Source organism: Periplaneta americana, chromosome 14 (assembly GCF_040183065.1).
Source record: "Periplaneta americana isolate PAMFEO1 chromosome 14, P.americana_PAMFEO1_priV1, whole genome shotgun sequence".
Lineage (NCBI taxonomy): Eukaryota > Metazoa > Arthropoda > Insecta > Blattodea > Blattidae > Periplaneta > Periplaneta americana.
This window is the reverse complement of record NC_091130.1, coordinates 14,564,392-14,589,268: the sequence shown is the minus strand read 5'-3', so window position 1 is coordinate 14,589,268 and position 24,877 is coordinate 14,564,392. Positions and strand designations below refer to the sequence as shown.

The window sequence follows — 24,877 nt, the reverse complement described above, 5'->3', positions numbered from 1 at the left end:
TTCTTGTTTAATTCATCATCCCTAATTAAAACTTTTCTAACACTCGTTTATATTATTTAGGTTATGTTTGTTATAGCTTCTGCTACATGATATTATGAATAGTCACGTATCAGACATTGTTTAATACTGAGATTTATTGAAAATCATCTGTCAAGTGACGTTGATTACTGGGATCGGGATAATTGAAGTGGAATGCAACTGTTTTAATAAAAATGAAACTGAATCAACAAAGCCTTCTTGACCAGTAACCTTCCACAGAGTTCAATGAAGATTCCATAGTTGGCACAACTGATATCAAGACAAGAGCTAATAATAACACACTACTGCCATTTACTAGCGTAATATTTATAATGTTGAGATGGTACAAATTTGAAGACACACGTCCAATATAACATCAACTGAACCACCAACCACTAAAACATTCAAATTTGAAAATTGTACTTTCAATAATTGTTTCTTTTAAACTTATTCATGTTTATTTTTATTTCATCATCGTTAATTAAAGGTTTTATTGTTTACTTCACCATCCCTAATTAAAACTTTTCTAATATATGTGTATATTATTTAGGTATGTTCAGACTTCGGCGTAGGGACACCTGATTGAAGGTTACAACTCACGTTAATACTTTAATGGTAGATATTTATTGTCTACACTAGGAATTTACTGTATATACTGCATCTGTACAGGGTGAAATATATTTTGTGCAGTGCTGTGACGGACTGTTTACATGTTGAGACACGAAGTAACGGCGCTCTTCATCTCCCACTCCACTCGACCAACAGAACACTATCGTCCGTGCGTTCTGAACTTCATGCGTTTCTGTGCCCAGGACCGAAGCCTGGTTATATTACAGTTTCTGCTATATGATATTATGGATAGTCACGTATCAGAGATTGTATAATACTAAGATTTATTGAAAATCATCTGTCAAGTGACGTTGATTACTGGGATCCGGATAACTGAAGTGGAATGCAACTGTTTTAATAAAATGAAACCGAATCAACAAAGCCTTCTTGACTAGTAACAGTCCACAGAGTACAATCAACAACTGATATAGCTCGCGCAAGGAACGATTACCGAAAAGCAATGGTGGCGTTGCTGTCTGTTTTGACGTGTGTATGTAGGCACACCGAGGGGGGAGAGGTGCGAGCCGATGGAAGTACTGTCTCTTCCAAGAAGATGAACAAATGAGGACATCGCTGTGGAAATAAAGAACGCAGCAAGAGAAAAATTCGAAGCTAATTAAACGCGCAACACATGTTTACGAATGAAATAATAATACCGTGCTATACAACACACGTATTCACATGCAATGGAACAAACTAAAGTCGTAATGTAACTATCACAACGCAAGACTGATTCTATCGATGTCATTTCTCTTCCGACTATACTCTTGAACATCATTCTTATAAAAATAACAAGGAAACAACTAATCATAACACACTGCTGCCATCTAGCGTAATATATGTAATGTTGAGGTGGTGACCTTAACTTCACAAGGTTAAATAAATAAATAAATAAACAAATAAATAAATAAAATTTACGGCGATAACTACTATATAAAAAAGTCTCCTTTCTCACAAGAGGATTCTCACAACTTCACAATCAGGCCTATACATTTTTGTAAACGCCTGCTGATTCCAAAAATATATAATTACCCCCAGTGATCACAGACGTGATCCTTAGATACTGTACAGATCCAATGGGATGCTCATGTCGCTTGACAAAGATTGAACAGTTATCAGAAAGTTCATGCTATCGAGAGGGATTCCATTTAATTGCTTATGCGATCGTATTTAATATTAATTGTAATTTTATTGTTCATATTATAGTTGTAATCCCCTGGTAGAGGGGCAGAGAAGGCCTCACGGCCTTATCTGTACCAGCTTAAATAAATAAATACTAAATACCAAATCGTATAAGCCAAAAACATTTTTTTTTTTGAATTCGACGAAGAAATTTTAAATTTCCGGAACTTCAAACAAGCTTAACGATAACTGATAAATGTTTCATATTCTCGATTACATTCCATAACCTCTCAAATAAAACACAGTTGCTATGCAAGCACTATTTAAGATGAGTGACGTCCCTTGTTAGAATATGTTGAGACAGTAAGAGGAAGCCAACTTTATGAGCCTCAGACACAATATTGCGTATTAGCTACACATCTATTTTTTTTTTCCAGTCACTTACTAACAAGTAAGCGAACGGCAACATTGACATTGCGTCATTCAATGTCTTATAAGGACTACAGAACCTTCCTTGTATGCCTGCCACTCTACGATGCTGCTAGTAATACTAAATACACAACCCATCATAATAATGTTATGCTATCAAATACGACAGTGATTCTGTCCAGACACAATGAGACCAACACCACAAAAAAACATGTCAATAAACATGTTCGAAAACAAGATCTTAAAACAATATGCACAACATTATACTTGCTTACTTACAAATGACTTTTAAGAAACCCGGGAGCCACCGGCGTAGCTCGGTCGGTAAAGGCGCTTGCCTGCCGATCCGGAATTGCGCTCGGGCGCGGGTTCGATTCCCGCTTGGGTTTTTTCCGAGGTTTTCCCCAACCGTAAGGCAAATGTCAGGCAATCTCTGGCGAATCCTCGGCCTCATCTCGCCAAATATCATATCGCTATCACCAGTTCCATCGACGCTAAATAACATCGTAGTTGATATAGAGTCGTTAAATAACCAATCAAAAAAAAACCCGGAGGTTCACTGCCACCTTCACATAAGCCCCCATCGGTCCCTATCCTGAGCAATATTAATCCAATCTCTACCATCTACCCCAACCCCTCAAATCCATTTTAATATTATCCTCCCATCTACGCCTTGGCCTACCCAAGGTCTTTCAACTAACACTCTATATGCATTTCTAGATTCACCCATACATGCTACACGCCCTGCCCATCTCAAACGTCTGGATTTAAGGCTCATTCACAATGAAAATTAAACATAATGTAAGCGTTAACTTAAGAATATAAACGTTACGGTAAAATCAAGAAGTCATACCATCATTCACGATGGAAACAAAAACATAACAGCAAACATATTTGGTAACCATGGAAACATAACAACGACGCCATTTCCTCATATTCTGTCGTATATTTCAGCGCTCCACGATTGTGTTCTGTTTGCAAATCACGTAAGCATAAGCATGGAAGTTCTGAGTTTGCGAACTTTCATGTTAACGTCTTACGGTAATGTTTATGTCAATGCTTATGTGAATCATTGTGAATGATCCCATTTGGTAGCCTGGGCGCAAACTTCTGTGTTTATGTTACGGTTACGTTTAATTTTCATTGTGAATGGGCCCTTAATGTTCCTCATGAAGAATACGATGCGTGCAGTTCTGTGTTGTGTAACTTTCTCCATTCTCCTGTAATTTCATCCCTCTTAGCCCCAAATATTTTCCTAAGCACCTTATTCTCGAACACCCTTAACCTCTGTTCCTCTCTCAAAGTGAGAGTCCAAGTTGAACAGGGTAGATAATAAAGGGCATCCTTGTACTCCTCTCCTTAGTTCACTTCCTTAAGATATTTCTTCTACTTTTCTGACTTTCACTTGTTACACATAAAGGTTACTGAACAGCCTCCTGTCTTTCTAATCCACACCTATTTTCTTTAGGATGTCCACCATTTTGTTCCAATCCACTCTATCAAGCGCCTTTTCTAAGTCTGCAAATACTATACAGGGTGTTTCCGGGCTGGTGTTAAAAACTTTCAGGGATGATGAGGAAGGGCACATGTATCAATTAGAGATAAGGAACCCTGGTCCGGAAATGATTGAGTCGAAAGTTATAAGCAAAAATAGTTGTGTAGAAATGGAATTGTAATTTGGCACGAAGTGTGCCCTCCTTCCTTTAACCTTTCGAACAGTCGTGGAAAGATGGTATGGGCCGGATATCTCCTACGTGGGTACTTGTCCCGATACAATCTGTGAGCTTGTCTACTGTTCCCATTGGCTCATCCATTTTCTAAAATCAGGTCTGCGTATTCCGCTCTCGTGTACTCCTCCATTTCACTAGGACTGATCGACTGGACACTGCAACTTGTACACATACACTGCTGTCTACAGATGTGCATATCAGGACCGACCATGTCCGTTACACATTACGCTATCTGCATTGCTTTAGTGTAGTTTCCTATCTCCACCCCTCAGACAACGCACTAAGTGGAATACGCAAGTAGACAATATAAACGTCAGATGAATACAGCATGTGTAAGATGTGCAGATAAATACACATAAATAAGGTGTACAGAGGAATAAAATTAATTCATTTCCACACAACTATTTTTGCTTGTAACTTTCGACTCGGTCATTTCCGGACCAGGGTTCCTTATCTCAAATTGATACATGAGCCCTTCCCCATCATCCCTGAAAGTTTGTAACGCTAGTCCGGAAACACCCGGTATACACTTCTTCATTCTCTAGGTATCTTTCGCCGATTGTTCGTAGTAGTCCAATTGTATCCATTGTACTTTTTCCTTTTCTGAAGCCAAACTGCTCTTCTTCCAACCGTCCTTGCATCTTAGAATATAAACGCCGACCGAGCAAATTCGGAATTAAATCAATGTCTTTCCTAAACCAAGCTATGAAATGTTTCATATAAAACAATTTTTATCTCAAAAAGGAAGCAAAAAAGCGACTAAAATTGTAATAATGTTTTTTGTTTGAAATATTTCAAAGAATAATTCCTTATTTTAAGAGCATTTTATTGATCATTTTAAGTAGGTTTTTAGGGTATCAACATCAGCCTCTATTAATGACCTTACGGTTCATCTTGTATAAATACCGAGAGAACCACAGAAGGCCAAGGAAGGAGGACGAGTAAGGGGGAAGAGATGAGACGCCTCAGCACTCTACATTAATTTTCTTGAGGGTAGGTCTACCCTTGCGACGTCAGTATTGTGGGAACACCGCACATGCGGAGCCAGTCGGGGCCGGTTCTCGATGCAGCGACGTCACCTGACACACAGGTTCTGCGCGAGATGTTTATTAACGCCACAGCTGGTGGGTTTGACATGTATCTCGATGGATACAACTCCACGTGGTCCGAGCAAGGCCATGCAAATACACAGTGCTGCCAAATTTACATCTATCTAGTCACGATGTGCTCTAATCGACAATACAGGCAACACGTCATACAGGGACCGGTTCGAGAGACCCACAGTGATACAACCGCAAGATTGTGCAGCCAGAATATGTGCCAGAAGGAGTGGGCTTATGTATACCAATCACCACTGTACGTCGTTGTTTTAAGAGGAGTTATTATTCTTTTCTTTGCTAATGTTTTCGCTTAAGTGACATTGGTCAAATACAGTGAAACCTCTCCTTACGGACACCCCAAAGATACGGACACTCCTCACATACGGACAGATTTATATGTCCCAACTGAAATAATATAGAAATAATGATAAATTTAACTCTCGTTTACGGACACTCTCAGACACGGACACGGACAGCTGTTTCACAGTCCTAAAGCTTGCTTTACCTCCTGATGCGGACAGAACTTGGATTTCAAGACCTAATGTGTTGCAAAAATGGAAAATTTAGTTTTGAGAACTGTAGAGAAATTCCTTAACATGATGCATAACATAAGGGTCTAGTAGGCTACCACACGCCCAGCCGGCTACCCTTGTTAACTGGAAGGGGATGGATAAACAATAAAATTTAACTTGTCTGATTGGTCCAAGGTTTCCGCGATCGTGAAATTGTATTCGACACATGGTAGGTTTAGTAGGATTATTCTTTTCACTTCAATCAGTTGTTCTGTTTCCAGAGACATGGCACCTGAACGTAAAGGTTAAGTTGAAAACTGTAAATTACAGTACTGCATAACTGTAGACCTAGAACAAAATTGCATGGCACAGTACTGTATTTTCCTTTTTCGGTCTTATCTATTCTAGTTCAAAGTTGCAAAGAATTTACTGTAGTACAGTAGACTGTATTTATAATTAAAGTGCAGTAATACATTTCATTTAAAGCGTGAAGGGATACATAATATATATTATAAATTTACTGTTAGATTGGGGAGCCTCCCTCCCAATAAAGGACACCTCCCAGATGCGGACAGATTGTCCGTACATGAGGGGTTTCACTATATAGACATTCCTGGACACACAGATGTAATAAGTAATGAAATGACTGATGGTTTCGCCCTTCTAAATGTGAGTATTACAGAAAACGTCGCCTGATTCTTTCCCTCTATTTTATTAGTATTAGTATTTATTTATTTAACCTGGTAGAGATAAGCCAATCAGGCCTACTCTGCCCCTCTACCAGGGAATTACAACTATAATATAAAGAATAAAATTACAATTAATATTAAATTTACAATTACAATTACAATAAGAATTAAAGTACGACAAGATTACCTGATTAATGAAAGCTAGACAATTTATCATAGAAGTTAAGAACAAAGAATATTTTTGCATTTACTGAATTACAAATTAAACCTAGAATAACAAAATTCTATAGTGATGAAATTACCTTATACTTAGATATTTTGTGACAGATTAAGAGAACATATCTGAACGAGTCTCAATTACTGACCAAGTGACAAGTAAGTTTGCGTTTGAATTCAATTTTATTTTCGGGTATTCGTGGAACTTTCAACATAACAGAATTTTGTGAACATCACGGACATCCGGTATACGATTGAATCGAGTACGTCAGAAACTCTTGCGCTCCTCCGGAATAGGTCACTTTGTGAGGTCAAGCTTGAATTTCAAGGCTAGTGCAGTCAAGAGAAGTTTTTATATTGAATAATTCAAATAGGCCTATATATAGTGCTTCAAACGAGATCAAAATAAAGAGATCTCGATCTAATGACTGAGGGGCAGACGGCACGAGACCGTAACCAATGGCAACTGTGAAAAAGAAGAATCGCGCACGTTATCTACCAGACGAGACGGTGAATCCAAGTCTTTGATAGGGAAGGAAGGACACTGCAATCTGGCGCACGTAAAACAGATATCTAGATATCTTATATCAAGAGCGATGACAACCGAACAGCCTCAGGAGGTCAGGGTTCGAGAACCGGGAAGGTCTGGAATTTTTCATTGAATAATCCATAGTGACACTTGTGTGGCGAACAATATAAGCCTAACTGGTTTCATTTGGGGAATGACGTATGTCAAGTAATAAAGAAAACATTTCTCCTTACTTACAAATGGCCTTTAAAGAACCCGGAGGTTCATTGCCGCCCTCACATAAGCCCGCCATTGGTCCCTATCCTGAGCAAGATCAATCCAGTGTCTATCATCATATCCCACCTCCCTCAAATCCATTTTTATTATTATCCTCCCATCTACGTCTCGGCTCCCCAAAAGTATTTTTCCCTCCAGGCTCCCAACTAACACTTTATGTGCATTTCTGGATTCGCCCATATGTGCTACATGCCCTGCCCATCTCAAATGTCTGGATTTAATATTCCTAATTATGTCAGGTGAAGAATACAATGCGTGCAGTTCTGCGTTGTGTAACTTTCTCCATTCTCCTGTAACTTCATCCCTCTTAGCCCCAAATATTTTCCTAAGAACCTTATTCTCGAACATCTTAGCCTCTGTTCCTTTCTCAAAGTGAGAGTTCAAGTTTCAAACCATACAGAACAACCGGTAATATAACTGTTTTATAAATTCTAACTTTCAGATTTTTTGACAGCAGACTGGATGATAAAAGCTTTTCAACCGAATAATAACAGGCATTTCCCATATTCATTCCATGTTTAATTTTCTCCTAAGTATCATTTATATTTGTTACTGTTGCTCTCAGGTATTTTAATTTTTCCATCTCTTCAAAGAATAAATTTCCAATTTTTATATTTCCATTTCGTACAATATTCTCGTCACGAAACATAATCACATATTTTGTCTTTTCGGGATTTACTTCCAAACCTATCTCTTTACTTGCTCCAAGTAAAATTCCCGTATTTTCCCTAGTCGTTTGTGAATTTTCTCCTAATATATTCACGTCATCCGCATAGACAAGCAGCTGATGTAACCCATTCAATTCCAAACCCTCTCCGTTATCCTGGACTTTCCTAATGGCATACTCTAGAGCAAAGTTAAAAAGTAAAGGCGATAGTGCATCTCCCTGCTTTAGCCCGCAGTGAATTGGAAACGCATCTGACAGAAACTGGCCTATACGGACTCTGCTGTACGTTTCACTGAGACACATTTTAATTAATCGAACTAGTTTCTTGGGAATACCAAGTTCAATAAGAATATCATATAAAACTTCTCTCTTAACCGAATCATACGCCTTTTTGAAATCTATGAATAACTGATGCACTGTACCCTTATATAGCCATTTTTTCACCAATATCTGTCGAATACAAAATATCTTCGGAATATGTATGGTAAGACTTTCCTGTGTTAAAGCTAAACACAATCAAATACATAGCACAAGAAAACGGACACAACCCTAACATAATAGATAACATAATACGTAAGACAAAACATAATCACAAAAAACATAAGAATACAACGCAAACACAAGAGCACAAAAAATACACCACATTAACATACGATAACAAAAACACACACAAAATTGCAACCTCATTCAAGAAATTAAATTACATCGCATACAGAAGAAATAACACTCCACAAAAACATCTCAACACACAAACAACACAAACAAATACAACCACACAGGCGTATACAAACTCAAATGTAACACCTGCAACAACTTCTACATAGGACAGACAGGCAGATCATTTCAAACACGTTACAAAGAACACATCACAGCCATAACAAAATTACAAAACACCTCCACATATGCAGAACACATCACAAATGCTAACCACACCCACAGAGACATCAACACAGACATGGAAATACTGCACATTCAACCAAAAAGCCAGAAACTAAAAACACTAGAACAATATGAAATATACAGACACACGAAAACACACCCCAACGAAATTCTCAACACACAACTCAACTTCAAAACACACACACTCTTTGACTCTACACTATACGACAGGAACACACCCTCGCAGGAAACAGAACAAGTGGCGCCAAGACCAACAACGACCAGTTCTGAAGATGACCCATAAATAGGTCGAAACATGTAGACGAGGTACGTTGAAATTTAACACAGGAAAGTCTTACCATACATATTGCGAAGTGATACAGTGTTAAAAGTTGTGTAATCAAGATTTACAAAATATCTGATCAATAGTCGATCTATTACGCCTAAAACCACAGTAATTTCATCTACATTTGGAGTTAATCTTCTCAAAAGAATATTGGACAAAATGTTATGATGGTGATGGTGATGATGATGATGATGATTATTATTATTATTATTATTATTATTATTATTATTATTATTAAAGAGGGTCAGTGATGCCATATCGGAGCTGAACAAACATCAAAGAGGTTTCGTGCCTCACTCTTCAGAACTTCGCCGGTACTCTTAACAAGAACTACAGCAAACAATGGCTCACCTATAAACGCCAGTCTTGTAAGTAAGCGTACAATAATTCGACGTAAGGACCCTGCTGCTGCTGTATATGGGGGCTCGCCACGTCACGTTTTCACTTTGCACAGATTTGATATTTGGCTCCACGCGCGGACGAGCGTGGAGAGTGATTGTGTGGATTAATCAGCAGCCGAGCGTGGCGGACGAAATGTCACATCGACGAGGAGCGGCGGCCAGACGTTTCAATTAAGAAGGGAAAGGCCCGGCAGGGGTCGAGCCGATGACAGTCCGTGAAGGGGTGCGACCCCCAGCAGATCGTGTGTGTGGTCAATTGGCATGGACAGAATGGCCCTGAGAGAGACTTCAAGAAGAAAGTCTAACTCAATAACACCACTCCACAACTGCTTCATTTTGTTCGTTGAAATATTTTCCTAGTAACCTCATTCCATCACTTCTGCATTTTCTTCGATTAGAAACATTTTCTCGGCAACCTCATTCTATCAGTCCTCTATTTTCTTCGATTAGAAACATTTTCTCAACAACCTCATTCCACCAGTCCTCTATTTTCTCCGATTAGAAACATTTTCTCAGCAATCTCATTCTATCAGTCCTCTATTTTCTTCGATTAGAAACATTTTCTCAGCAATCTCATTCTATCAGTCCTCTATTTTCTTCGATTAGAAACATTTTCTCAGCAATCTCATTCTATCAGTCCTCTATTTTCTTCGATTAGAAACATTCTCTCAGCAACCTCATTCCACCAGTCCTCTATTTTCTTCGATTAGAAACATTTTCTCAGCAATCTCATTCTATCAGTCCTCTATTTTCTTCGATTAGAAACATTTTCTCAGCAATCTCATTCTATCAGTCCTCTATTTTCTTCGATTACAAACATTCTCTCAGCAACCTCATTCCACCAGTCCTCTATTTTCTTCGATTAGAAACATTTTCTCAGCAATCTCATTCTATCAGTCCTCTATTTTCTTCGATTAGAAACATTTTCTCAGCAATCTCATGCTATAAGTCCTCTATTTTCTTCGATCAGAACATTTCCTCAGCAATCTCATTCTATCAGTCCTCTATTTTCTTCGATCAGAACATTTCCTCAGCAATCTCATTCTATCAGTCCTCTATTTTCTTCGATCAGAACATTTCCTCAGCAATCTCATTCTATCAGTCCTCTATTTTCTTCGATCAGAACATTTCCTCAGCAATCTCATTCTATCAGTACTCTATTTTCTTAGATTAGAAAAATTTTCTCAGCAACCTCAATCTCTTAGTTCTCCATTTTCTTCTATGAGAAATAATAATAATAATAATAATAATAATAATAATAATAATAATAAACATCATCTTCAACTAATACAGAAAACAGTCATCCAACCAATCGCTTTACGTATGGTCTATTATTTCTAACGATTATGATAGTGTATTAACACTTTTTCGCAAATCCAGTCTAAACTTCTTTCTCGATACCGCACACCTGTACGGGTGCTCAGTTATCTCCCTGGAGATATAATTACAATCATTGTCATGCAATATGCGTCACAGTGCCACCAGAGATGCTAGAACAGTATAATAATGAGCTTCTAACTCTGGGTAAAGATCACACCTTCAGAACTGTCTCCACCTAGAGAAGTGATCGGTTTCTCCAGCCGCCAAGGCCAATAATTCCAGTTACATACAATATTGAAATAGTATCTATTTACTAGAAGATGTTTATGGGTAATAGGCACCCTTATGAAGACATTTTACAAGATAGCAAGGACTACAATATGAGTTATCAACCACAGAGTACATGATTTCTCTGGACTGTAACTCCAAGGGATCTTTGTAAGCAATTAACTTCGGGATGCAGCCAGAACCCAACCTGTCATTTATGGCTTTTTTACGACTGTGTTCATAGAAGCTTTATGGGGATAACACAAGACCATACAAAAATGTACTATGTACGACCCAGAAATATTCCTTATCCGAATCAAATTCAGCAGTCTTTTAAAATGAGTTGTCTATTATGGATAAATTCTGTGGCTGGGAGGAAAAAGATCTTCAGTCAATTTTTTGTGAAAATGAGATTTTTATATATTCTGAAAGCAGAAACAATTCTCTACAATCTGGTAAAACTGTTAGTCAAATAAGACTCCTGATTGGATTTATAGAGCGTTACCAAATGTCCTAAGTACTTTTTGAATCGAGCACACATAGAAAAAAGGACTTAAGAATTTTTAATACTTTATTCCTTACACACACCACATGTTTACTTTCCATGCTACCCTATTAAAAAGGTCTAATTTATATTTTAGCCATTTTATCACATACTGATGCCCTTTCCTTTCAAAACTTTAAGCACCACGGTAAACAGTTTAAGACCCATTTTGCATTCCTAATAATTTACATTTCTGATTTGTTTTGACATGAAAAAGGTCTTATGTTTAAATACTCCCTTCTACTCAGTTTGGGTTCTAGTCTTAAAAGGGCTTAAGTGCGGCTATTTTTGGACATACTCAAGAAAAATGTTAAATGAGCAACATTACCTATTTTAGAAGAAATACAAACGGATAATATCCAGGAAAAACCTCTTAATTAAAAAAAAACTCTATAATTGACACCAATTTCAATCTTCCTACTACTCTCCTGAAAAGTATAAAATTTTTACTTAAGACCTTTTTCCTCCGGGCCACGGAATTATTATTGATTTGAGAAAGAACAGATCGGCTTTCTTCAATCACTCGTTTGAAATGGCGTCCTTCACTTGTTTCTGTAAAGTTAGCGCTGGTGTCTAGAACGGAAAGAAACGAATCCGAAATGTCTGCAATTCACACTGAGGAGTGAATGGGATTCGAATCTCTGTGGCAACTGCGTGTTTATTTGTCATGGTCCAGCATTGCTCAACGAGTTCTAAAATTGTGTAAAATACTTGTTGGCAAACTCGGCCGAGCGCGGCGTTGCCATACCGTCCACAAGGGCGGAAACAATGCATTTATCACGCGTTGAGCAACAGGTAGGTGTCGCCCCGCAATTTCTATTTGGGGCCACCTTGAACAGTCTTCGCACAGTCGAAGGGTTATCAGGGGCAGGTGGGAAGAGGCATATCTGCTGCTTGTGTTGTGGACACACGAACATTTTTGATAATTACTTTTTAATCTTTCCCTTCTTCTACTTATCAGATACATACTTACTGGCTTTTAAGGAACCCGGAGGATCATTGCCGCCCTCACATAAGCCCGCCATTGGTCCCTATCCTGAGCGTTGGTACGTTAAAACCAAAGGTCCCGGATTCGATACCCGGCCCCAGAACAATTTTTCCCTCGAAATTATTCAAATCAACTTTACAGGGATTCATACGTGAAAGCTTGATTTGCATAATAGGCTACACGTCACTGTTCGTTAACAGAAAACCACAATTTAAGTCACACAGAGTTATTGTCGGACCATCGGATCTATGCCCCTTCAGCGCTGTCGTCGTTCTTGGAAAAGTTAACGCCTCTACTCACCCCATTCCACCCGTTTCTCTCCCACTACGTCAAACACCAGGCCACGAACCTTGCCGAATAGGGATGTTGCCAAACTTCCGTCAAACAGTGTCATGTCTCTTGAATATTGCTTATAATACTGTAAGGTTAATTATTACTTGTTCATAATTTAATTAGACCAATGATGCTTATTGACTTATGCAAAATGCTATTACTTGCTTAATAATATTTCTTTCACCACTCTGTGCTACAGTATTCATATTGAGTTGACAACACTGGACTGCAAGTACAAATAAACTGTCCCGCAAGAAGGCTCAAAATTTTGAGTAGTGGGGGAGAGACGGAGAGAGGGATAGAAAAGAGAGAAATAGGAATACAGGGGGAGAAATGAATTGCCGAGGCTGAAAAGGAATTAAGGTTCAGTTCGCATATCTTACGGGGGTACAGATCCGATGGTCGGACTATAGTGTGCACTCAATGTTGGTTCCTTAACGGTTGTCAGCCCACTTTGAGGTCTGTGGATATAGAGGGAAAAATTGGATCGGTGTCTGGTAGAGTTCCCGGGTAGCTCAGTTGGTAGAGCGTTGGTACGTTAAAACCAAAGGTCTCGGGTTCGATACCCGGCCCCAGAACAATTTTTCCCTCGAAATTATTCAAATCAACTTTACAGGGAGTCATACCTGAAAGCTTGATTTGAACAATACACGTCACTGTTCGTTAACAGAAAACCACAATTTAAGTCACACAGAGTTAGTGTGCACTCAGTGTTGGTTGCTTGACGGTTGTCAGCCCACTTTGAGGTCTGTGGTTATAGAGGGAAAAATTGGATCGGTGTCTGGTAGACTTCCCGGGTATCTCAGTTGGTAGAGCGTTAATACGTTAAAACCAAAGCTCCCGGGTTCGATACCCGACCCAGGGACAATTTTTCCCTCGAAATTATTCAAATCAACTTTACAGGGAGTCATACCTGAAAGCTTGATTTGCATAATAGGCTACACGTCACTGTTCGTTAACAGAAAACCACAATTTAAGTCACACAGAGTTAGTGTGCACTCAATGTTGGTTGCTTGACGGTTGTCAGCCCACTTTGAGGTCTGTGATATAGAGGGAAAAATAGGATCGGTGTCTGGTAGAGTTCCCGGGTAGCTCAGTTGGTTGAGCGTTGATACGTTAAAACCAAAGGTCCCGGGTTCGATACCCGGCCCAGGAACAATTTTTCCCTCGAAATTATTCTAATCAACTTTACAGGGAGTCATACCTGAAAGCTTGATTTGCAAGATTAATCCAGTCTCTATCATCATATCCCACCTCCCTCAAATCCATTTTAATATTATCTTCCCATCTACGTCTCGGCCTCCCCAAACGTCTTTTTCCCTCCGGCCTCCCAACTAACACTCTATATGCATTTCTGGATTCGCCCATACGTGCTACATGCCCTGCCCATCTCAAACGTCTGGATTTAATGTTGAAACTGTATATGATCATTAATTACTACAACTGTTGTGTTAGTATGTCGGACTACTATATTTAGTTTTGTTTGTGTTAATATATATGCCAGCTAAGATTCAATTCAACCGAAAATAATATAAATCTTTGATTTTTTGCGTAATGCAAAAACATTACTATTTGGACGAATAGTAGCTATAGAATTTTACTGAAGTATTTTAACGAATAGTGGAAGGAAACAGCTACTAACAGCAATACCATTCGTTACACGATAAACAAGTAAATTGTTACGAAACGTGAACGAGAAAGTATGTATTATCTCAATGACATAGATTTTAGTATACGGTAGGTCTATCTATTTGTTCTGTACGAGTTCACGGAAGTATCTAGTGGTTGAAATAATCAGCGGACGACAGTCTTGGTTCCTCATGTGAAAACTTGTTGGCTGAATTTTATGGACAGATAGAGCTTACGAATTTCTGAAAAAGAATACCGCTCTGTAACGAAGAACAAATGCACAAAATAACATTTCTGAGGTAGGTTTATTTTAAATTTTGAGATATAATAATACAAATTAATATTGTCTAACGAAATAAATAATAATAAAAATAAAAATAATAATAATAATAATAATAATAATAATAATATTTTTCTGGTGTTTTCCACATTACAGCGATTTACAAGTCGCACTTGGCTGAAATATTGATAGATTTTACGAGGGTTGAATCCAGGATGGACCCTTTCATTTAAGCCGTTTAGATTAATTGCACGCCCTATATGCGATACTCAATTTTATAGGAGGCTGAGTGAACCTCGGGGCCGTTCTGAAAATTTGGCAACGAGACAAAATCCTGTCACCACCTGGGATCGAACCCCGGACCTTCCAGTCCGTAGCCAGCTGCTCTACCAACTGAATAATAATAATAATAATAATAATAATAATAATAATAATGGTAAAGGTATCCCAGTAACATGCCATGAAGGCACTTTAGAATGAGGTGGTGTAGTCGGCACCACGCTCTGACCGCCTTTTACCCCCGGGAAAGACCCGGTACTCAATTTTATAGGAGGCTGAGTGAACCACGGGGCCGTTCTGAAAATTTGGCAACGAGACAAAATCCTGTCACCACCTGGGATCGAACCCCGGACCTTCCAGTCCGTAGCCAGCTGCTCTACCAACTGAATAATAATAGTAATAATAATAATAATAATAATAATAATAATAATAATAATAATAATAATAATAATGGTAAAGGTATCCCCGTAACATGCCATGAAGGCACTTGGGCATGGAGGTAGAGCCCCATGCTTTCCATGACCTCGGCACTAGAATGAGGTGGTGTGGTCGGCACCACGCTCTGACCGCCTTTTACCCCCGGGAAAGACCCGGTACTCAATTTTATAGGAGGCTGAGTGAACCTCGGGGCCGTTCTGAAAATTTGGCAACGAGACAAAATCCTGTCACCACCTGGGATCGAACCCCGGACCTTCCAGTCCGTAGCCAGCTGCTCTACCTACTGAATAATAATAATAATAATAATAATAATAATAATAATAATAATAATAATAATAGTAAAGGTAAAGGTATCCCCGTAACATGCCATGAAGGCACTTGGGCATGGAGGTAGAGCCCCATGCTTTCCATGACCTCGGCACTAGAATGAGGTGGTGTGGTCGGCACCACGCTCTGACCGCCTTTTACTCCCGGGAAAGACCCGGTACTCAATTTTATAGGAGGCTGAGTGAACCTCGGGGCCGTTCTGAAAATTTGGCAACGAGACAAAATCCTGTCACCACCTGGGATCGAACCCCGGACCTTCCAGTCCGTAGCCAGCTGCTCTACCAACTGAATAATAATAATAATAATAATAATAATAATAATAATAATAATAATAATAATAATAATAATAATAATAATATTTTTTTCCGGCGTTTCCCATATTACAGCGATTTACAGTCGCACGTGACTGATTGATTGATTTTACGAGGGTTGAATCCAGGATGGACCCTTTCATTTAAGCCGTTTAGATTAATTGTACGCCCTATATGCGATAATTCTCTTAAATCCGCGGATGGCCCGGGTGACAGTGAATCCGATGCTCACAGCAGGGTCATCCTTCCTGGGAATTGTATCTAAGATCCCATTTACTGACGAGCCCGAACTGGGGCCTCAAGCCCTTAGAGCCTAAAAAAAAAGAACATCAGAAGCCCGTACTAACGCCTCACACAGCCTTAGCCTATTTTTACTGTGACAGATGATAGATGAAATCAGGGGAGTGTTGGCGTAAGATCGAAACGGGAGTACTCAGGGATAAACCAAATTCCCCCCCAGACCTGATCGAGGATCGAACCAGGCTTTAAGCCACAGTCGCATTTTGCTACTCCACTTCTAAAAATGCAACAGACTTACAATGTAAATGTATCGTGCAATCATCTTGAGTTAAGGCAAATATTAGGTTCTGCTGGAAGCTGGATATATACGTAATAATAAGGCAAAAGTGAATATTAATTTCGTTATATTAACTCGATAAGATTCTACAACAATAAGTATGTGAAAAGAAAATAAAAATTTTGTCATTAAGTTCCAAGGGAATAGAGAATCCATTTGATGCAACATTACAATAGCGGTGTGGGAGGAGAGGAAAGATCCCTTGTGGCCTGGCTCTGCAAGCCACTGCAGCGAGATGTGGGTTTTAAACAGCGGCAGTTTCCCTCTACTTCCCTTCACCTCTCTACCCAGTGATCAAGCAAGACACACTCTCTATGAGCTGACCACCCTGCAGATCCCAGGACGACTTTGAATGAAGTGTCAATTCCAATACAGTAGACGCGCAAATAGATTATGCATAAGATAATAGTACATATTCCCGGCCAGATGAAATATAAAGCAATTTATCAATAAAAGCTGTAACAATTCTTCTAAAAATTAAAATCAATATTATTTTTATTTTCCTGTCAAAGCAGGGAGTGCTGCAGCTCCGCAGCTCTTATGGACGAGCCTCCCCTGCTTGAGTGATATGAGGGGTAATCTTTGAATTTATCGGTGGATAGGCGTTAGGATTCGAAGCCTCGACCCCGGCTCCCACTCAGAGTTAAAACTGCACCTTAGCTCCTGCGTCTACACGGCCGATCAACAAGGCTAAATAAGTACACTAAATAAAATAACATTCCATTTTTGGATGGAACGTGGTTGGCAATAGAAACAAGTGAAGTCAGACAGTCTTCGGCTCATATTTGCAGTTGTTTCAGTCTCGCGTTACTTCAGATATTTGGGGCCAAGTCCTCTCGTGTCGGGGAGATAATGACGTGGGTAAATTCGGGATTACCTCCGAAACGGGAGGAGGGAGTTCTTATTACGAAGCACGCAGGTACTGTGCACTGTTGCCATATCGCCGTCAGGCCTGGGATACTCTATGGCCTCGTCCCACTTAGGAAAAGGAAATGTTACACGATGCAAACTCACGGGCCACGCAATAAAGCGCCGCAGAAGAAACGCAAGCAAGGTAAACTGCACACAACAACCAACATGCTTCTTTTGCAGTAACAAACAATCTTTCGTTAATTATAGGAATCTCTACAAAGAGAATGGCATAAAAGACATGTATGAATGTATTTTCAACTTGTAATAGTATCATACAGAGTGATTTATATAGAACTGACACATTTCTTTCTTTAATTATTCCGTTGGAAATTCATTCAATGACCCAATTTTAGCACCAAATTAAGCAGAATGTTCTGGAGTTTCGATTCCTTGTCACTAGATGCGCAGATGTTTATGTTTTATTCCTATTGCTGGCAGCACTGACCCAATTTTAGCACCAAATTAAGCAGAATGTTCTGGAGTTTCGATTCCTTGTCACTAGATGCGCAGATGTTTATGTTTTATTAATATTGTTGGCAGCTGTTTTCGACATTTTGTGTCAACGTGAAAATGCAGTACACATTAAATCAACGACTCTTCCTTGTGAAGCAATACTGGATTACGAATTCAATTACAGCTACTCAAAGGGCATACCAGAGAGAATTTGGTGTTCGCAATCCTCCCAAAAGAAACACAATACTGGGACTGATAAACAAATTGGAAACAACTGAATCTCTGGTGAGTGAAAAGGGCCAATTTTTTTTTAACCAGACTGTGAACACTGCAGAGTACCGACTGATTTTCATGGAGTTTGTGGAGCAACTGGACGATGTATAGCTGAGTCAAGGATATTTTCAGCAAGATGGCGCTACATGCCATACATCAAATGAATCCATGGAACTAATTGCAAGTTTCTTTGACGACCGAATAATTTCCAGGAACCTGTGGCCACCGAGATCTCCGGATTTGACAACGCCGGACTTCTTTCTATGGGGTTACTTAAAAGACAGGGTTTACGCCACACGTCCCCAGACATTGGACGATGTGAAGCACAACATCACACAGGATATTCAAGCTACTGACAACAGAGTCCTCCAACGAGTGGCCAGTAACATGGAACGACGTGTTCAGTTGTGCCTTATGCAGGATGGAGGACATTTTCAACATTTGCTATAGAGGTAAATAATATCCCAAAATTCCTCTACATTTTAGGGATAATAAGTTGTCGCTAGCACAATTCGTTTTGAAACAATTAATGAAAGAAATGTGTCAGTTCTATATAAATCACTCTGTAGCAGTAGTAGTAATGAAAGAGTGATGGAACGGAGAAAAATTCTCTCCGGCGCCGGGATTTGAACCCGGGTTTTCAGCTCCACGTGCTGATGCTTTATCCACTAAGCCACGCCGGATACAACCCCGACGCCGGTTAGAATCGTCTCAGATTAAGCTCCATCTCTTGGGTTCCCTCTAGTGGCCGCCCTCTGCACTACGTCATAGATGTCTATGAACGCAGGACCGAAGTCCATACATGTGTTGAGGTGCACTCGAATGAGTGACTGGTTGGCCGGGATCCGACGGTATAGGCGCCGTCTTAAATCACAAAGTGATTTATTACGCATATCATATATATTTTGATGTACCGAAGTACATATGATATTTCCATGCAGATATTCTGCGTCATCATATGATGAAAGAGTGATGGAACGGAGAAAAATTCTCTCCGGCGCCGGGATTTGATTTCTGCTCTCTTCATTTATTGCTTAGTAAAGCGTCAAGTTTTATAGTCCCGTCACTCTAATTTCCGGCAGCCAATCGCATTGCAGGTCAGCTACATTTAACCGTGTGTATCTTGTGATTTGCTGTTGAAGACATTATTCATTTTTTAAGGCTCGATAAATACTTAATATAATCGCCCGCCATTTTGGCATAATCGCCCGCCATTTTGGCTCTTTCGTTGGCATTCGCAGAAAGCACACGACACGTTATTTGCCGCTCAATTATTTGCTGAATTACAGTGCGTTTGATTTATTATCATAGGAGCTACGACATGATAATGTTTAAAGGTGTGGCACATAGATTCTTCGTATGGTAGCTCGGCAACGAAAGAAGAAAAATGGCGAACGATACTACCTAGACTTTATACAGCCTTCACTTCCTAAGACGTAAGCAAAGAGGAGTCACGCCGGGAATAACAACGTCGCGACTATAGTAACAGACTAACTTTTGTAGGCTCACATACAATAATGAAGATTTTTCACAAAATTTGAGTCATTCAACTTACTGAGTGGTGGGTAAGCAGAAGTGGAATACATAAATACACCTGTAAACAATGGCGTTGGTTATTCCGCCCATTGCCTTTACTTGCGGCCTGTCAATGGATAATAGGAAAGGTGTTACCAGTAGCAACGATTTTCTTTTGTTCTCTATCTGTCGATCACTAGTGTAAGAATAGAATCTGAATTCTAGGAATCGTTATTATCGTAGGTTTTCACGAAACGCTTTCCTGCTTTCTCTGGAATTCCAGACTGCACATTATTTGCGTTGAAATCAATGAAGTCCTGGTTTCGAATTATCCAAATCCAAGCTTCGAAAAATAGAATTAAATGTGATTTTTTTTTACATTCGCAAGAAGAATAAATAATAAGGGCTAAGAAAACCAGGGAATGTCATAATTACCATGTATAAAGGAATTGGTAAGTAAAAATACAGAACCTGTGATCCATCTAAATCCAATTTTAATCCACTTTATTTATGAAAATAATTAAAATATGTCTTCATAAACCAATTGATTTTCCATCTCAAAAATTGTTTTTGACATTAATGTTCTTAAAATAAGACAAATTTATTATATTGCATTAATAAAATTCATACATAAAAATCGAAATAATTTTGAATTGTATTCCCATAGTTATGAAACAAAAGGTATGAATTCTTTAAGACTGTTTGAACCAAAATGCAACACTGCTACAGTATTTAATCATGGTAGTAATTTAGGCCCAAGAATATATAACAAATTTATATTTAAATATCCTAATCTTGTCAATTCTAATAGTTCTAGTATTAAATTTAAAAAGTTATGTATGGATTTTGTAAAAATTTAAAAATTGTAAATTTAAATTTATATATTCTTATTGCGTAGTAGACATAAGACAAATTGTATTATATACTTCTTAATTTCAATTCAGGAATCCGCCCCTGAGCACGAGTTCTACTCTTTCAGGGGCGAGCTAAAGTTTTTCTGTTTATTTATATTTTATGTTACAATTATTAGCAAATAAATAAAGACTAGTGGCTTGTGCAGCAAATGCTGCAAACTAAGTTCATTAGACGTTCAAATAAACATTTTTCAGATTTATTTTCAATGAAGAATACCAGACATTTTGAAAGTTATTTGCTTCCACAATAATGAAAGATACTCTCTCTCGAGCCAATACTAAAGAGAACCACGCATATAAATATCTACACCAAACCGCCATTAAATATATGAAAAAGACCCAACCCCACTTGATTAATAACTATAAAAATATTTGATTTTTAATAATATTATTATCTTACGTAAGTTTTATAGCTTTCAGTAACATATACTATATATATACTATATAGCCGCCACTCAGTAAAATATAGAAATCAAAATCTAATTTAAGTTATTCTCTACCTCTACTTAAATAATCCCAAAACTTTTCATTTTCATATCATCAATATAGCATTAATAGGTATAATTAATGAAAAATAGTCACATCATGGCATTAACTACAATAATATTTCATTTCTAATGGTAATAATGTCATCAAACCATCTCAAGTTTTGTAGTTTTTAATATCCAATACACAGCTGTACCCAGAAAATTACACACCACAGAATCGACCTGTAAATTATTTTTAGTAAGTTAAGTTTTTAATAACCAATAGAATTTGAGCTCTAAATATGTCAGCATTCTTGCAGATCATGGCCTTCGTGTAATATTGTTTACTGTAGTGTGTGTTTTGTTTTATTCTGAAATACAATTGGTTGTTCTCAAATCTGACGACAGATGGATTTTGGAAAATAGGAAAATTATGTTGAAAAATTGACATTTCACTCAAAACTACTATTTTTCTGAAAAACGTTGATTTCCAAGCTTCAAAATGAGAGGTCATTTATTAAAATCCGTTCAACCGTTTTCCAGTAATTTCCATTACCAATTCAAATTATATATATATAGATGTCATACACAATGCTACAGCCTTTGAATGGAAAAGCAGAGAAGAAAAACGTTCCAATTTTAAGCACCCTTCAGCTTATCGTTTCACACAATAAAAGTTACATAACATAATTCATGAATCTTGGTAATAATTTCGATTTAATTTTCAACTAAAGTCTGCAAGACATTAAATCTCAACGAAACAAACAGACTTTCTCACTGCTGTACAGCGGCAAACGAGGTAAGGTTCATCGAGTAGCATGGACTGGCCTGTAACCCGTAGCAACGAATGAAAGGGCACCTATAGCAGCAGCAGCAGCAGAGAATAAACATTTGCGAAACGTCTTACGCAGTGTCCAATGAGTTAACTGAGGGGCACGAGTGTGCTAACATGCCAGACTCGGAGCCTCTGTTCCCACAAAAAGCCCGCAAACACTAGCGATTAGGATAAAACATTACGAAAGTATCGGGAGTTGACTTACAAGATCTGCACACAATTTCAGGTGCGGTTGAAACCATCACGAACGTAAGGGGTGTCCAACACGTAATTCAAACATCAAATAAAACTCTTTAAGTTATCATTTCAGCGCATGCAAACAAATACAAAGCAGATTATTATTATTATTATTATTATTATTATTATTATTATTATTATTATTATTCTACGCCCGAGGTTGTGGGTTCGATCCCGGTCCAGGTCGATGCCAATTTATAGGTGCTTAAATGCGATAAGCTCATGTCAGTAGATTTACTGGCATGTAAAAGAACTTCTGCGGGACAAAATTTCGGCACACCGGCGACGCTGATATAATCTCGGCAGTTGCAAGCGTCGTTAAATAAAACATAACACATTATTATTATTACTATTATTCATCCAGTCTGCTTTAAAAAACTGAAACTGTTTTATAAACAGTTAATTACCAGTTGTTCTGTATGGTTCTAAAATTCTACCAAATCAACTTTAGAGAGAGCTATACCTGAAAAACCAGGTTTGTATAATACACGTTAATGTTCGTTTAAGGGTTCAGGTACAGCTTAGAGCAGTAAAATTTTTGGAAAATTTTTTCAAAATTGTATAATAAAGAAAATTGGTATGTGTAAAACACTGTCCTTCTGCTATAAGAAAAAAATATTTTTACGATTAAAAAAAATTATTTATCTTTCCCCCCCCCCCACCCATAATTCAAAATAGTGACAAGTTCACTGTGCAGTGATGAAGCGTTTCCCTCATAACTCATAAACGTTTTCATGTTCTCTCTCTTTTATTTTATTGCTGAAACTCGTGTTTACAATATCATGCTCTTTCAAATACATTCCTCAATAAATATATATATATATTTTTTTTTTATTTTGTGTCAGAAGCCAATACTGATATCTGACCATTTTTAAAAAATAATTTATTTTTTATCAGACAATCTATCAAAGGTAGAGAAGTGATTTTGCATCATATTGTAGATATAACATGCATTAATACACACAAAAAATGTCATTACAGAATGTTGGATAGTTTTTGAGTTATGAGGGAAACGCTTCATAACTGCACAGTGAACTGCCACCATTTTGAATTTTGAAAAGAAAAAAAAAAAGATAAACATTTTTTAATCGTAAATATATTTTCTTTTCATATAGCATAAGGACAGTGTTTTACACATACTAATTTTCATTATTGTACAAGATACAGGAAACATTTTTTTGAACATTTCCAAAATTTTACTGCTGTAAGCTGTACCTAACCCCTTAATAGAAAACCAGAACTTTGTCACACTATCAGTCGTTTGTAGGATTGTAGGATGAAAACACAGCTTATTTTGTGTAATTTCCTAAATTTAATCAATAAGGATGATTTATGTTCTCTTTAGAAGGGAATAAATCATTTTAAAATAATTTAATACACAAACACAACTATTACATGAAATGCTCAATAAGTTTTTGTAGCTTTATTCTCTTCAGCTATAATCAACAATAACAACAATCCAGGTTGCCTGGCGACGACAGAAAACAAAAGATGCGGAAACAAATGAATGAGGTGTATAAACGATTGAATACTCTTTCACATTTAAGTAGCTATAAAAATATAGGGGTACCATTTGAAATTTCAAAGTGGGGTGGTGGGGGAGGGGGTGAAATATAAAATTAAATTAAGCCTGGTTTCAGACTTTCCCCTCAATATGTAAATTGACGTGTTTTTTGTTTAAATTGAATTCAATTTAAATAATTAGATATTTAGACTGGGAAGTTTTGAAATGAAAGCACTATATATAATTTGGCAGTTTATATCGTTCACATTATGTATAATGGACTTCCAACGGGTTAGGGATTATCTAGTGAAAACTCTCCTCAAACATCAATTTCCTTCAGCATAAATTTCACTTACGCTGGACGGGATTCGAACTCAGTCCTAGAGTATGGAAGGCCGACACAATAGTTATGAGGATAGCGGTGAGCCCTTAACGTTTATTTATACTCTTCACAAGGTAAGGACGAAATTGATCAAGGCACCCAAATCTTGAAAGGTGGTGGTGATAGATAGTGGAGGTGCTGGTGATACTGTTGATGGTGAGAAGTCTTGCACTTTTGCATTGGCATCACATTATAGCTGGATTCACGGAGCAAAGCCACAAAGTTTATGACGGTCATTTATCGATTGGAGATCCATAAACACGTCCATTGCGAAAACTTTTATTGTTTATTAACAGTAGCCACATAAAAATTATTATCGATATTCTGTTTACGATGACAATTTGATCGATTCGATAACTCGCGCCAATCTCTCAGAAACTCTATTCGAAAAAATGGCACCGACAGTTCTTCACTTAACGCCGCTTTTAAAACTACAGACGGTAGAAACTGACACAAAATCTCACGTATAGTGAAACTGAATAGAGATATGTATAATTCATTCATTCATTGTTTTCTGCCCAAACTCAGGTCTTTCACTGCAAACTCAGTATTATCCAATATTCTCTCTT

At 38.0% G+C, this 24,877-nt stretch overlaps 1 protein-coding gene and 1 non-coding gene across 3 annotated transcripts in view; both read right to left on the bottom strand.

Annotated features, from left to right (window-relative positions):
• Positions 1-24,877, bottom strand: part of ftz-f1 (ftz transcription factor 1) — an 897,129-nt gene that overhangs the window by 296,961 nt on the left and 575,291 nt on the right. The window lies entirely within an intron of this gene.
• TRNAH-GUG (transfer RNA histidin (anticodon GUG)) lies at positions 19,066-19,137 on the bottom strand. Its single transcript has one exon. It is a non-coding gene; the product is annotated as a tRNA-His (tRNA).